The following is a 15212-nucleotide window of genomic DNA, read 5'->3' as shown; positions in this document are numbered from 1 at the left end:
GCTAGTGTTGGCCATACATTACAATTGTATTGTACAATTTTCTTTAGATATACCAAAAACCATATAATATGAGGTCGAACCTAAACAACACTTGTATCCAATCAGGATGGCCATTTGCACTACATCGTTTAGGGTAAAGGAGATTGTATAGAATTTGTTCAAGAAAATTGTATAGTGTAGAGCCAGCTTAAGAGTGGTGAGGGGTTAGAGCCTCTGTCATAATTGTATTGCTGTCTGTGTCCCTTTTGGGGGAGGTTCGCCTCTATTTGTCACCAGGACTGAAAACATAGGCATACACCTAAAACTATGAGCTGTATGAGCAGAAATAGAGGCATGGAGGCTGATTGACTAAAGGAGTGGAGAATATTCACACAATAATTGAAGATTCCCTCCAATTATCCAATGAAGTGAAAAGCAAATTCCTCTTTTTTGTTTCATCTGCACATCTGGATAGTTAAAGTAACTCTTCGCATACTTGTTTGAAGATTTTCAGTTTCTTTAGTAAATTAAACTCATGTCTGCTAAGGTGACCACACACTGCTACAATCTGATTGAACAAGATCTACCATCTACTAAGTAGTACAAGGGCCTGCCTGTTTGCATACTAATACGTGTCCTCATATCATGTTGATCTTCATATCATTTTGGTTTATATTATGTAAAGATGTCCTAAAGTTTAAAGGGCAGATGAATGGGAAACAGAGCACGCTGGGTGTTGTAGTTCCACTCCTGGAGGGTAGCCAAAGGCACCCTGAATAAATCTTTGTATTATCACCATTGACACTGATCAGTTTAGGTGGAAGCATTTGTTTTCTTTTTGTGGGTGTTTGTCCCTTTGGGGAGATTTCACTTTAGTTCCTGTCCTGTAGACACAACCCGAAGGGAAACATCTCTCCAAAGTGTGGGAAATCCTAGATCTGTTCATACTCTTATTAGATTACATCGGTTCACACAAGTTTACATAGATTACAAAGCTTCCCTATGCTGGTCACACATTATATACCATTTTCTTGTATAATTGACCAAACAATTCTAAACAACCCTTTTAATTTCTATCCAATCAGGGAAGCCCTTGCACTATAGTTGAAGGAGATTGGAAATACATTGTACAAGGAAATTGTATAATGTATAGCCAGTGTAAGGGAGCTTGTGCAGAAACGATAGGGTTGATTTACTAAACGCCAATACACTGTGCACTACAAGTGCACTTGGAAGTTCAGTTGCTGATCTGAAATGAGGGGAAGCTCTGCTGATTTTATCATCCAATCATGTATATGCTCAAATGCTGTTTTTTTATTTTCCTTGCATGTCCCCCTCAGATCTATAGCGACTGCACTTCCAAGTAGTACAAAGTGGATTTGCCTTTAGTAAATAACCCCATATGTAATCCAACTTTATAGAGTATGGGCAGATTTATAGAGGATTTCCCACACTTTGGAGCGATGTTTCCTTTCCTGTTGTGTCTACAGGACAGGAACTAAAGGGAAATCTCCCCAATGGGACACATACTGAAAAAAAAAGGTTTTAATCATAACCTGCTTCCACCTAAACCTACCAGTGTCGGTGCCAATACAAATATCAGGGTGCCTTCCGGGAGTGGAACTACAACACCCAGCGTGCTCTGCCTCCCATCCATAGAACAGGATCTGCCCTTTAAACTTTAGGAGCTCTTTAGATATTACAAAGCGAATTTTCGTTGTGCTCTCCTATCCGATTCACTTACATCTGGCTGGAAAATATAAGAAAATAATGGTTTTCTACAAATCGTTTCCCAACAACTGTTGTAGCCGGAGGGGAGCGGCTGCCTTTCCCAAATCATTTGTTCTTTGAAGTTCTTGTGCCTTTCCCCTATCACCCACCAAGAAGTGCCATTCCCTCTAATTGGATGTGCTAATTGTCGGGTGATGGGCCCATTTAATGGCTACATTAAGCAAACAGAACAGAGTGGGGTCGCAGAGTTGTATTTAAATCTCAGCAGCTTTTCCTTTTATTGTAGGTAGGTATAGTAATGTCACATGCAACACCGCCGATTATGACTCCTAAAGTTCCCATACAAGTATTTATCTTCCATGACCATCCACACTTACATTGCATATCTTTTATGGCTATAGTATTTAACATGGGATTTACAAGCCTGACACATAAGCAGGACGCCCCTCTTCCACTATTTTCACTTTATAATTCCTGGGGTTAATTCGCTCACACACTGCCTGATGTCTTATAATTACACTTAATTCCCTATCGCTCGCCTGCTGCTTTCTGATTGGCTGAGCGGGATCACGTGCACCCTAGCTACCTTTAAATTCCCTTTAGTACATTAGCACAAGCCTAGGCTGACATCTCCCTTTCTGGGGTATGTGAGGCTCCAGATTTTTTTTGGATAACGTCAGTCTAATAGGAAACATGGGATTATCAGGATTTGCAGATGAAGCAATTATGTAAAATGTTTAATAAAGGGGGCTGCACACTTTATATTGGTGGTATTGGATTGCTTTTTTTTTTTGTGTGTGTTGAAATGTAACGACTGAGTGAGCCAGAGTGTAGTAAACTAAACAGGCAGATGGGCATGTGCTGCATTGCAGACATACTTTAGCATCTGTTACAGAATGGATTTGCTTGTAGAAAGTTATGCAGGAAACTATGGGGGTCATTCACTTGGAGGATCTGGAGCATGATACATCAAGTCCCCTGCAGGAGGAATTTTAATATTTTTAAATCCCCCCAAACATGACTCTAAAGTCATTACAGGTTCACTTCAACATAGTTATATAGTAGGTGAGGTTGAAAAAAGACACAAGTCCATCAAGTCCAACCTATGTGTGTGATTATATATCACTATTACATTGTATATCCATGTATGTAGTGGTCGGTCAGGTGCTTATTTAATCGTTTTTTTGAAACTATCAATGCTCCACACTGATACCACCGCCTGTGGAAGTGAATTCCACATCCTTGCCGCTCTTACAGTAAAGAACCCACCCAAAAATGGAGCTTCCACTTTTCGGAACCTTCCCCTCTTCCGGTGTCACATTTGGCACTTTCAGGGGGGTGCATATACCTGTCAAAGACAGGTATTTTCACCCACTTCCGGGAATATGGTACTGCAGCAGACACGCCTCTACCTGCAGCCTCTGCTGTCTTCTGGGAAACACACTGTTCCCAGGAGACAGCGGGGACCAGTGATGGTGCGGCATGCTACTCGCACATGCGCAGTAGGGAACCGGGTAGTGAAGCCGCGACGCTTCACTTCTTGATTCCCTAACCCGAGGATTGCGGCGGGTGCAGTATTTGTAGCTGCTGGCCATTAAAAAAATTTTTTTTCGCTTTAAGATTAAACCTCTTTTCCTTTCATTTTAATGGGTGGCCACGTGTCTTGTTAAACTCCCTTCTGCAAAAAAGTTTTATGCCTATTGTGGGGTCACAGTACAGTATTTATAAATTGAAATCATATCCCCAATCAAAGCGTCTTTTCTCCAGAGAGAATAAGTTCAGTACTCGCATCCTTTCCTCATAATTAACATCCTGTCCCCCACCTAACAACTATGCATTTATCTTCTCCATCAGCACATCCCCCACAGTTATTACCTCTTGCATCTCTTGACCTTTCCACTTAGATTGTAAGCTCGAAGGAGCAGGGCCCTCTGATTCCTACTGTATTAAAGTGTATTGTACTGTCTACCCTCAAGTTGTAAAGTGCTGCATAAACTGTTGGCGCTATATAAATCCTGTATAATAATAATCCTCAAGACCCTTTATTAGCTTTGTTGCCCTTCTTTGTACTAGCTCCATTTCCAGTACATCCTTCCTGAGGACTGGTGCCCAGAACTGGTCAGCATACTCCAGGTGTAGCCGGACCAGAGTCTTGTAGAGTGGGAGAATTATCGTTTTATCTCTGGAGTTGATTCCTTTTTAACCCCCCTGGCTGTATTCCCGAGTCTGGCTCGGGGTAAGATTTTTATACCAAAAGCGGTATCCCCGAGCAAGACTGGGGCTCGCCTCGCTGCAGCCACAGACACGTAAGTTACTTACCTTGTCCCTGGATCCAGCAATGCCACCGCGCTGTGTGAGCGAGCGGGTCCTCACTCGATTCACACAGTGTCCTCCTGTGCCGCCGATCTCTGTTCCCTGCGACGTTACGACTTCAAAAACGTAAACAAACACATTACATACAGTATACGGCAATCTTATAGATTACAGTACTGTATGTAAAAAATACACCCCCCCCCCCTTGTCCCTAGTGGTCTGCCCAGTGCCCTACATGTACTTTTATATAATAAAAACTGTTCTTTCTGCCTGCAAACTGTAGATTGTCCATAGCAACCAAAAGTGTCCCTTTATGTCAAAAATGGTTTTAGAGCAGCTAGAAAACAGCGATAATAAATTATAATCACTTGCAGAATTGTGCGATAGCGATTTGTGGGGAAATTGGTCATAAAAAAATAAAAGTAATGACAGCGACAATTCTGCAACTGAGCAAATTTCAGTGATTTTGAGTTGATTACATTATTGAATAATTTTTATTATAATTATATTATTATTTGTTATAATTATTTATAATTATTTATTATATTATAATTTATAATTTTGTTTTTAAAAAAATGTCATACCCGGGATGCCTACTAGACTCTTGTTTGGACAGATTTAAGTGAGTTATTCCGAAGAATTACAGGCCTACAGTATAAAACGCCAAATTTCCTTGCAAATAATGGTACTGCTTTCAGCACCTTTTTTTCTGAAATAATCATACCGCCAGGGAGGTTAATCAGGGCACGGAGTTCCTGCACTTTTTTCACAGCAGGAACTCAGTTCCCTTTGCAGGACTAGAGCAGCCGAGAGCAGCCGAGCCACCCGAGCCAGCTTGAGTCACTGTCAGGGGCAGGCAAACCTTAGTAATCCTTTATGTTACTGGTTGCTTCCTGTATATGGATTCATCAGGTAGTGTGCGGGTATTCCGTCACTTCCTCGATGCCGCAATGTCTCCTGGGAGCTTTTGTCATGGTTCCCAGGAGACATTGCGGGATTTAGAAAGAACTTACTTCTTTCTAAATCCCGCAATAACTCGCGGCAGACCTCAGCAATGTCTCCTGGGAACAATGACAAAAGCTCCCAGGAGACATTGCGGCATCGAGGAAGTGACGGAATACCCGCACACTACCTGAATCCATATACAGGAAGCGGCCAGTAACATAAAGGATTACTAAGGCACAGTGGATCGAAAAAAAACAAAAAACATGCGGTTTAGTAATTATGCATATGAGCGTATCATTTTTTTTTTTGGTGGGGGGAGTGGATCTTGGGTGGGAGTTCCCACACTTTTTTCCCCAGGACTTGACCCCTGTTTTTAATGCATGCCAATATTCTGTTTTCTCTAGATTCCCCCAGAGGTTCTCCCCCGGTGTATAGATTGCATTTATATTTTTGCCACTCAAATTAATTATTTTACATTTTTCTACATTAATCCTCATTTGCCATGTAGTTGCCCACCCCATTAATTTGTTCAGATATTTTTGCATGGTTTCCACATCCTGCGTAGAAGTTATTGCCCTGCTTAGCTTAGTATCGCCTGAAAATACAGAGATTGCACTGTTTACCCCATCCTCCAGGTCGTTTATGAACAAATGAAACAGGATTGGTGCCGGCACAGAACCCTGGGGGATCCCACTACCCTTCCCTGACCATTTCGAGTACTCCCCATTTATCACCACCCTCTGAACTCGCCCTTGTAGACAGTTTTCAATCCATGTACTCGCCCTGGTATTTTGTACAGTAATTGATTCTTTAGGCCAGGGGTCTCAAACCGGTGGCCCTCCAGCTGTTGCAAAACTACAAGTCACATCATGCCTCTGCCTTTGTGTCACACTTGTAACATGACACCACTGTCCAGACTGGTATGAAGTGTACAGCCCCATGTACAGGGATAAATTTCACTGCTGTCCAGACTGGTATGAAGTGTACAGCCCCATGTACAGGGATAAATGTCACTGCTGTCCAGACTGGTATGAAGTGTACAGCCAGGGATGGACTGGCCATAGGGACTACATGGAGTTTCCCGGTGGGCCGATGGCTCAGTGGGCCATTTTTTAAAACAGAGATGCTGCTTGGAGGACTTTTTTTAACGCCCTGGCTTTCACACTGGGACCGCAGCGGAAGCATTTTTCAGTCGCTTTACAGGCACTATTTTTAGCCCAAAAGCGCCTAAAAAGCGCCTGTAAAAAGGGGTCCTACACTCACCCCCTCTCTTTTTTACACTCACTCTTTTTCTTACTCACCCCCCTCTCACACCCTTTCCCTCAACCCTCCCTCTCTCTCATTCCCCTCTCTCACCCTCTCATGATATACAATAATGGATGTAGGGGCCTTTTGGTGGGCGTGATTTTACGGGGGGTGGGGGCAGCATTTTATTGAATTAAATTGGGCCGGTCTGGATGAAGTCCAGGGCCAAATTTTTGTCCCAGTCCAAGCCTGTGTACAGCCCCATGTACAGGGATAAATGTCACTGCTGTCCAGACTGGTATGAAGTGTACAGCCCCATGTACAGGGATAAATGTCACTGCTGTCCAGACTGGTATGACATATACAGACCCATGTACAGGGAAATATGGCATTGCTGTCTGGACTGGTATGATGTATACAGACCCATGTATACATAACAGACTATCCGGGGGGGGGGGTTGTTTGCCACCCCCCCCCCCAAAAAAAAAACAATAGCCTCCACTGCTTGCAGGTCTCCTTATCCCTGTCCTTTAATCCAGCTTGTCTTTTAAGTGTTAGTACAATAAAAGGGTATCATTGCATACCACAAATTTTGTAACCTTATATATACTTATTTCGTTTTTTTTTTCAGTAGTATAATTTAGTAGTGAAAATTATTAGTGCCCCCCAGTTTTGACTGTGATTTCTTATGTGCCCTCCTATGTATTGTTCCTAGAGTCGCCACTGGACCTTAGCTTGTAAGCTCCTTGACCGCAAGGACTGATGTGAAGGTGCAATATATATGTAAAGCACTGCGTAAATTGTTGGCGCTGTATAAGTACCTGTAATACATAAAGAAACAATGAAATTCACTGGTCACCAGCCATTCAGGGCAAAGTGACAGTATTTCTGTAAAGGTAGGGGGACGAGACGTCCCCGGTTTCTGGGGGACAGTCCCTGGACTGGGGACACTGTCCCCAGACCAAGTCTGTCCCTGGTTTTGTCCCCAGATTGGATTTAAACAGGGGCCCAGGCAATTAAAAAAAAAGTCAGTGTAAAATTAAAAAAGAAAATTCTGAATTACACCCACCCACTCCGCCGCTCCTACTAACTTTGGAGGGTGTATTTACTGCTACAGGGCGGTCGCGCTGCACAAGGATCATATATATATACGTGATCCTGCATTCCTGGTTATCAGAGCCAATCAGCGGGTTCAGCGAACTCTATGTTCGTCTGTACCCGCCAATCATTCTATACACAGGAAGAAAGGTAGTCTGCCTATGTAAACAAGGCAGATCGCCGTTCTGGAGTATGGAAAAAATTGATCCCGTGTTCCAGCAAAGCCGGGACAGGGATATATGCATTCCCTTAGTAAAAGCACCTCCCCCACAGTGAGAAAACACTTGTTAGGCACATATTTAACCCTTTGATTGCCCTAGATGTTAACCCCCTTCCCAGCCAGTGTCATTAGTACAGTGCATATTTTTAGCACTGATCACTGTATTAGTGTCACTGGTTCCCACAAAGTGTCAAAAGTGTCAGTTAGTGTCCGATTTGTCCACCGCAATATCGCAGTCCTGTGATAAGTCGCTGATTGCCAACATTACTAGTAAAAAAAAGAATACGTCCTGGATTTAATTTAAAAAATCTGTTCACCTTATATAAAGGAGCCCTCCCAAACTCCTTATATTAATTTGCTAATAGTGATCCCCTGCTTCTCCTTCCTTCCCCAGATCCACCATCAGTATTCGGAACAGCACGTGACCACCTCTCCCAACATGACTAGTTCTAGCAGGCAATTATTAGGGCTGGGCACTGTCACATGTCCAGGGTAATGGTGTCACCCCCCAGGGTTGTCAGCACCAGTATTTTCTGTGCCAACTGCTGAGGAGGAAGGAGCTGTGCCGGATTGCTTGTATACGTATAGAATGGTTGGGATTAAGGTGACAATGACTCTATAAGTGAGCCGCCTAAGCCCTGACCTTAATATCCCTTAACCATGTGATTATTTATTTCTGTGCCACCTGAAACAGTTCATGAACATAATAAATCTGCTGGAGCAGGCAACTCATGTCTTTGGTATCAGACAGGCACTCAGCGAATGAAACTTCTCAGGTGGAACATTGATGTGGCAGGATATAAAACTTACCAGATCACTATTGTTCTGCCCCCAGAAAAAGCTGTGCTGGTAGCACCTGCCTGCGGTGTTCTTTCCCTTCTTTGCTCACCTGTGCATTGACATAAACTGACCAAGAGCTGACCAATGTAAAACTATTGTAAGTAAGAAAGCAGCATACAACATTGGTGAGTTTGAACTTTACAAGGGACAACTAGAGCACATTTAGCATTTCAGCCCTTGCTTTGTAAACTTCATACACTAAATTAAGTTTTGGGCAATTTTTTTTAATTTCCCCTGAACCTGGGTATTTGAGGTCAACACATGCAAGGAGGAAAATTACCCCTTTAGTAAATCTATCTTTTTATGTGTTCATATTTGAAGAGCCAAAGCAAACTCTGGCTAAACTTTGTGACATAAGTTTGAATCCTAACCATGGCACTGCCTGCATGACATTTTTACAGTCTTCCTGTGCTTGTGTGGGTTTCCCCCGGGGTACTCTGATTTCCTATGACATACATAGGCATGCTGGTGGGTTATTTGGCTCCGGTCTAAATTGGCCATGGTACAAATACACTATATTGTCAAAAATGAAAGAGAGAAATCACCGCTCTAGGATACTAATCAAAAAAGTCTCCGCATCCTCACCTCAACATATTGTCAAAAGTATTGGGACACAATAAAGCACTTTTACCTGCCTGTTAATCTTTCTTTTGAAAATTATCACTGAACTGCACATGCACAGCCTAGTGTACATTTTTAACATATGCCGGGATAAGGGAATCCCTGGCACAGCCAATCAAGATGGCAGATCCAAAACTGGGTGAAGATATCAGTACCATCGAGAGAGGCTGTGGACATCTTATTGACCTCTTTGAGTTATCACTTCAGTGCAGACATAAAAGTTTTTTCAGGGCACATTCTGTTTTTTTACATGTTTGTTCTTCCATATTTTTGTTAATATATTAAATGTAGAACTTTGTAGATCAACCAATAGAGACAGAGTAGATTAGCCACCACCATCTCTCTTCATCCCTACTAAAGGAAGATAACATATCAGCCACAGAGGGAATGCATGGTTAATTTACTAAAGGAGTAAAGACTATTCACTTATGACTTGTACACACAATCAGAATTTCCCACGGGATAAACTCCGACGGATTTTAATGACGGAATTACATTCAAGCTGTCTTGCATACACACTGTCACACCAAATTCCGACAGTCCAAAACGTGGTGATGTACAACACTACATCGAGCCGAGAAAAATTAAGTTCAATGCTTCCGAGCATGCGTCAAATTGATTCTGAGCATGCATGTTTTTTTCTCCATCGAAGTTCCATACAGACAAACGGAATTTCCGATTCATCGGAAAAAAAGAGAACATGTTCTCTTTCTAAGTCCGTCGGAATTTCCGATGGAAAAACTCAGATGGGGCATACACACGGTCGGAATATCCGATGAAAAAATTCCGCCTGACTTTTTCCATCGGAAATTCCGATCGTGTGCACAAGGCATTTGTTAACTGAATGTTCATTTGACAAAGCTAATGCTAATACAGTAAAACGTTGGTTTGAAAGTAACTTGGTTTCAGAGCGCTTTGCAAGACAAGCAAAATTTTAAAATAAATTTTGACTTGATATACAAGCGATGTCTTGATATAAGAGTAGGGTCATGTCACAACTGAGTATACAAGAGAAGACAGACACCTCTAAGTGTAGCAATATGATTACATTTAATGAAGGTACAACATTTAGCAACATATTGCTACACTTATGCCGCGTACAGACGAGCATACATGTACGATGAAACCGGTCCGCCGGACCGTTTTCACCGTACATGTATGCCCGGGGATTTCTGTATGGTGGCTGTACTCACCATCATACAGAAATCCGCGCGTAAACAATACGCGGGGCGTGTCCGCGGCCCTGTCAGTTAAATGCTTCCATGCATGCGTCGAAGTCATTCGACGCATGCGAGGGATGGCGGGCGCTCGGACATGTACGGTAGGTCTGTACAGACGACCGAACATGTCCGAGGGGACAGGATTCCAGCGGGCTGTTTTAAAACAAGTCCGGAAATATTTGCCCGCTGGGAATAGGCCCGGCGGGCAAATGTTTTCTGGAATCCTGCCCGCTCGGGCCTACACACGACCGAACATGTCTGCTGAAACTGGTCCGCGGACCAGTTTCAGCAGACATGTTCGGTCGTCTGTACGGGGCCTTAGAGGTGCCTCTCTTCTCTTTTATACTCTGTAGCTCCTACTGGATTTTGCGTCTAATCCCCTTGTGGAGGCTTCTATTTGTGGATGGACATTTTATGGTTATACAACCTGGTCACATTGCTTTAATCCTTTTATATGGACTATAAACTGAAGGACTTATGAATAAATGGTTGTTGAACTAATCATTTGAGTTTAACTAATTTCTTATGGGGAAATTCGCTTTGATATACAAGTGCTTTTGGATTACAAGCATATTTCTGGAACAAATTATACTTGCAATCCAAGGTTTTACTGTATAATGAAGCTGTGCCCACTTTAATATTTTAATAATGTGCTCGCAATAATCAATTTTTCAAATTTACCTTGCAGATAAATTGGAATTCAGAGTGAACACAGTCTTAGTTAACCAATCCCTGCGGGTTAGCGGACTCATTGGAGTTGATTTACTAAAGGAGTATTAAATGTTCACTTAGCTTGGGAAATAAGGTGAGGCCCCTGTCCCCTTTGACTGCCCAATTATGTGCAAGGAACAAAATACAACAGGATGTTTTGGTAAGGTGTAATTGTATGATTGAAGAGAACATAGTTAACCTTATTCACCCCCAGACTTAAATTGTGAGAGGAAATATTAAAGCACAACCATTGTGTAGCACTGCAAAGCAGAAATTAAAACTTCTATAAGTAATAAGCAAATATGGTTGCCCCTATGTACAGCTACAGCCAGAAACTATACACAGAAACAAGGGCTTGAAAACAAAACACTAGCAAACACTGATAAGATTGTATACATCAAGCTGGTCTACATTACATGAACTGTATATCTAAAAAACATGAAAAGACATATCATTTAAACAGAATAAGCCCGCTCAAAGTGTACTGCTCTCATTGGAGTTCACCTGCTGTGCATTGTCCATTGGTTGCTCATATCAGTTTAAAGCAAATATTGTCCAACGCTCAGATCATTCCTCATAGAATTACCAATGGCTTTTACGTATGGCCAGCTTTACTTTTCTTTCACAAATAAATGCAAATACAGGATTTAAACAGGATTTAAACCAATAAAAAGATAACTAAACAGCACACAACGGGATTAGGAGGCATTCAGACACCTTTTAATGTTTCTAGAAACAACCCGTCAGTGCATAGACCCTTTTTTTTAAATAAGTGATATATATATATATATATATATATATATATATATACACACACATATATATATATATATATATATATATATATATATACATACACACACACATATATATATATATATAATCACTTATTTTAAATAAATCTGTAAAAAGAGACTCCTACTTGTTCAACCACCAAGCATACAACATGACTGATTATATGTTTATTGAACAGAATGACCTTTTATGTCTACGGTCTACAAAAACAGGTTCTTTTACTTTATCAGACCATGCACCCATGCATAGCTCCTTAACGATAGGAAAAAACATGGTTTGAAAAAGGCAATGGCAGCTAAACCAATCCTTCATTCAAGAACCTACTTATAAGAATAAAGCTGACCATACATTGTAAATTTTATTTGTTCAACCGGCCAACTGAATGAAAAAAAACTGTACTGATTCCCCATCCACTCATTTCCTAGCCTATTGGCTACAAGTGCTGATTAATAAAAGCTTTACCAAGACTCCAGTTTATGAGAAGTTGGTAGATTGAGAATTAGAAGATAAACTCAAAGCTCTTAGAAATACACTAAACTCACTGCTCATTGATAAAGCCAAAGCAAAATGAATGTGTTGTAGATGTGCATTCTACGAATATGGGAACAAACCTGGCAAAATTTGGGCAAATGCACACACTACGTTTCTCAAATTAGGAGATTAAACTACATAAATCAGGATTCTCCAGGAATTGCTAATGCTTTTAAAACATATTACTCTTCTGTCTATAATTTAGATGCAACACAATCACATACAAACCACTCACAAAGATCAGCTGCTGTCCTGTACTTTTTACAAACATCAGGTATACCCAAACTCCCTGATGAAGCCATAGAGACCTTAGAACGCTCCATCAGAGAAAATCTTGAGTGCTCTTAAATCTAAGAAAACAGGGAAGGCGCCAGGCCCAGATTGCTTTAAAACATTTTAAGGGCATCTTAGCACAAAAGTTTCTAAATGCTTACAACTCTATAAGAGAGGCCAAAAACATTTCCAACAGAATCCCTACAGGATTATATTTCTGTCATCCTAAAAAAGGGTAAAGACTCTCAACCCTATCCCAGTTACCGTCCTATCTCACGGCTAAACAAAGATTTGACAATTTTCACAAAACGTCTTTCTTCAAGATTATTCTTGTTTATCCTTGACATAATGAATCCAGACCAATCGGGATTTACACCAGGTAGGGAAGTGAAAGGAATACCGAATGGGTATTGAATGCCATTCACTACGCCCAAACTAACATGTTCTGTTAGTTCTCCTGTCACCAGATGATGAAAAAGCATTTGACAGAGTGGACTGGAACTTCATTCAGTCTACCTTAATTCATATAGGGCTCAGAGAATACATGCATCAACGGCTGTCAGCACTCTATTCAACACCTTCAGCAGCAGTCAAAATAAATGAGTCCATATCTACCCATTTTGGCATACTGAATGGCACATGACAAGGCCCCCTTTTGCCCCTTATACTTTTGTTTGCCCTGGAACCATTCTTGCAAGTTGCTTGGTCTCATAATGTCAAAGCTGGCATACAAACTCATCTAGGTACACATAAACTAGATACATAAGCGGATGACTTCATATTTTTCATTACATCTTCCTTTATATCACTTCCAAATTTACGGAATTATATCAATACAGTAGACTATCAAGCTTCAAAATAAATTATTGTAAGTCTGAAGCGAAGCGATAGGGATCAAATCAGAAAACACTTTTCTTTTAAACATTCATCCCATATACAATACTTAGGGACCAATGTACCTATTAATCTCCATGTAAATTTCCGCCCCTTGGCAAAGACAACTAAACAAGACCTAAAGTGTTGGAATAGAGACGCATTCACCTAGTTTGGACAAAATAATATCGTCAAAATGAATATATTGCCACAACTTTTGTATCTTCTCCAAGCCTTCCAGTGAAATTGCCATCCAGGTTTCTACTTGGCCTAGAAACCAACTTCCTGAAAAACATTTGGCACGAAAAGCCAACTAGATTAAAAAGATCTATCCTGACACGGCCTAAGATTAAACGAGGAATAGCCTTCCCAGACCCAGTCAAATTCCATAAAGCAGCTCATCTTATCAGACTGCTAGACTGTCGTACACAGTACAACTCAAAGCCATGGTTTAGAATGGAAAAGGCACAGATTGAAATGCCTTTGGTGGGATTGCCATGACTCTCTGACAAGGTTGAGCGGTTAACTATAAGTCAACACCCACTGGTGGGAGCTACAATAAAGGTATTAAAGACCCTTATTGCACAAGGAACCTATCAACTAGTTCACTTTTCACAGAACAATCGCCATATGACCACATCAGAAACAGGAATCAAAATACATGCCTGAATAAGATTTTTTGAGATACTCTCAACTAGGGCCATTTCTTCGTAATCTATTGAAAGAAGGAAAAACAGTAAGGCCTCGTACACACAGGCAAGAATCTCGTCAGGAAAAAAACGTTGTTCTTCCCGACGAGATTCTTGGCAAGAATCTCTTGCCGCCCGAGTGTACACACTGACCTTTCAAAAGAACCGCAGGCAAGAATGCGGTGACATCATCGCGTATGACGAGCATGTGCTTGTCACATTAAATGCCGTCGCCGCCATCTTGCTTCACCCTACCTATGCCGTGGAAGCTACCATTCATGCGTCAAAGTCATTTTGAGCATGCGCGGGTTTCCACGGTGACAGGTAAGTATACACACTTTTGGGTTTCTCGTCGGGAAACATGCCGACAAGAATCTCGACGAGAAAATAGAGGTTCATTACTTTTCTCGTCGAGATTCTGGCCAGATTTCCCAATGAGAAACCTGAAAGCCTCGTACACACGAATGGTCGTTTGTACGAGGCCTCAGGGTTCCCTTTGAACAATTTTGCCTAGATCATACACCAGCATGATACATCCTTTCACAACTTAATTCCATACTTATAAAGGTGGAACTATGTTTAGCTTTGCATTTGTACAACAATGGGAGAGGGATCTAAATGCTTAATTTACACAAGATAAAAAAAAACCCTGCATACTTCTCTTTGCTCATAAGACCTCAATAGCTTAGAAATGTCAAGAAGGGAACTATAAGTTACATACAAGGCGGCGCAGAACTTAATCGCATGTTCACACAGGTCCCTATTTATTGATGATGCCTTCAGGTGGAGGGCGCTCTTCTACATTTTTTTGGGGAATGGCCATGGCTTGAGGAGTTTTGTGATTCAGTTGGAAAAAAAAACCTTACATGTGTGTTTCTGGTGAGAAACCCATCAGCATATTTGGTGCACGATACCCCTTTATCCATTCATAAGAGCTCTTTTCTAAAACACTTTGTAAACACTGCAAAAGCTTGCATACCAACGATGTGGAAGCAAACTGACCCACCGACAAAATCACAATGGATTGAAAAGGTGAAAAAGATCCAACAGATGGAAAATCATGCTATGACCTTGGAAGATGAGTCTGAGAAATACTGCAAAATCTGGACCCCATGGTTTCTTTATTGC

Source organism: Rana temporaria, chromosome 2 (assembly GCF_905171775.1).
Source record: "Rana temporaria chromosome 2, aRanTem1.1, whole genome shotgun sequence".
Taxonomy (NCBI): domain Eukaryota; kingdom Metazoa; phylum Chordata; class Amphibia; order Anura; family Ranidae; genus Rana; species Rana temporaria.
Note: the sequence above shows the minus strand (reverse complement) of the source record.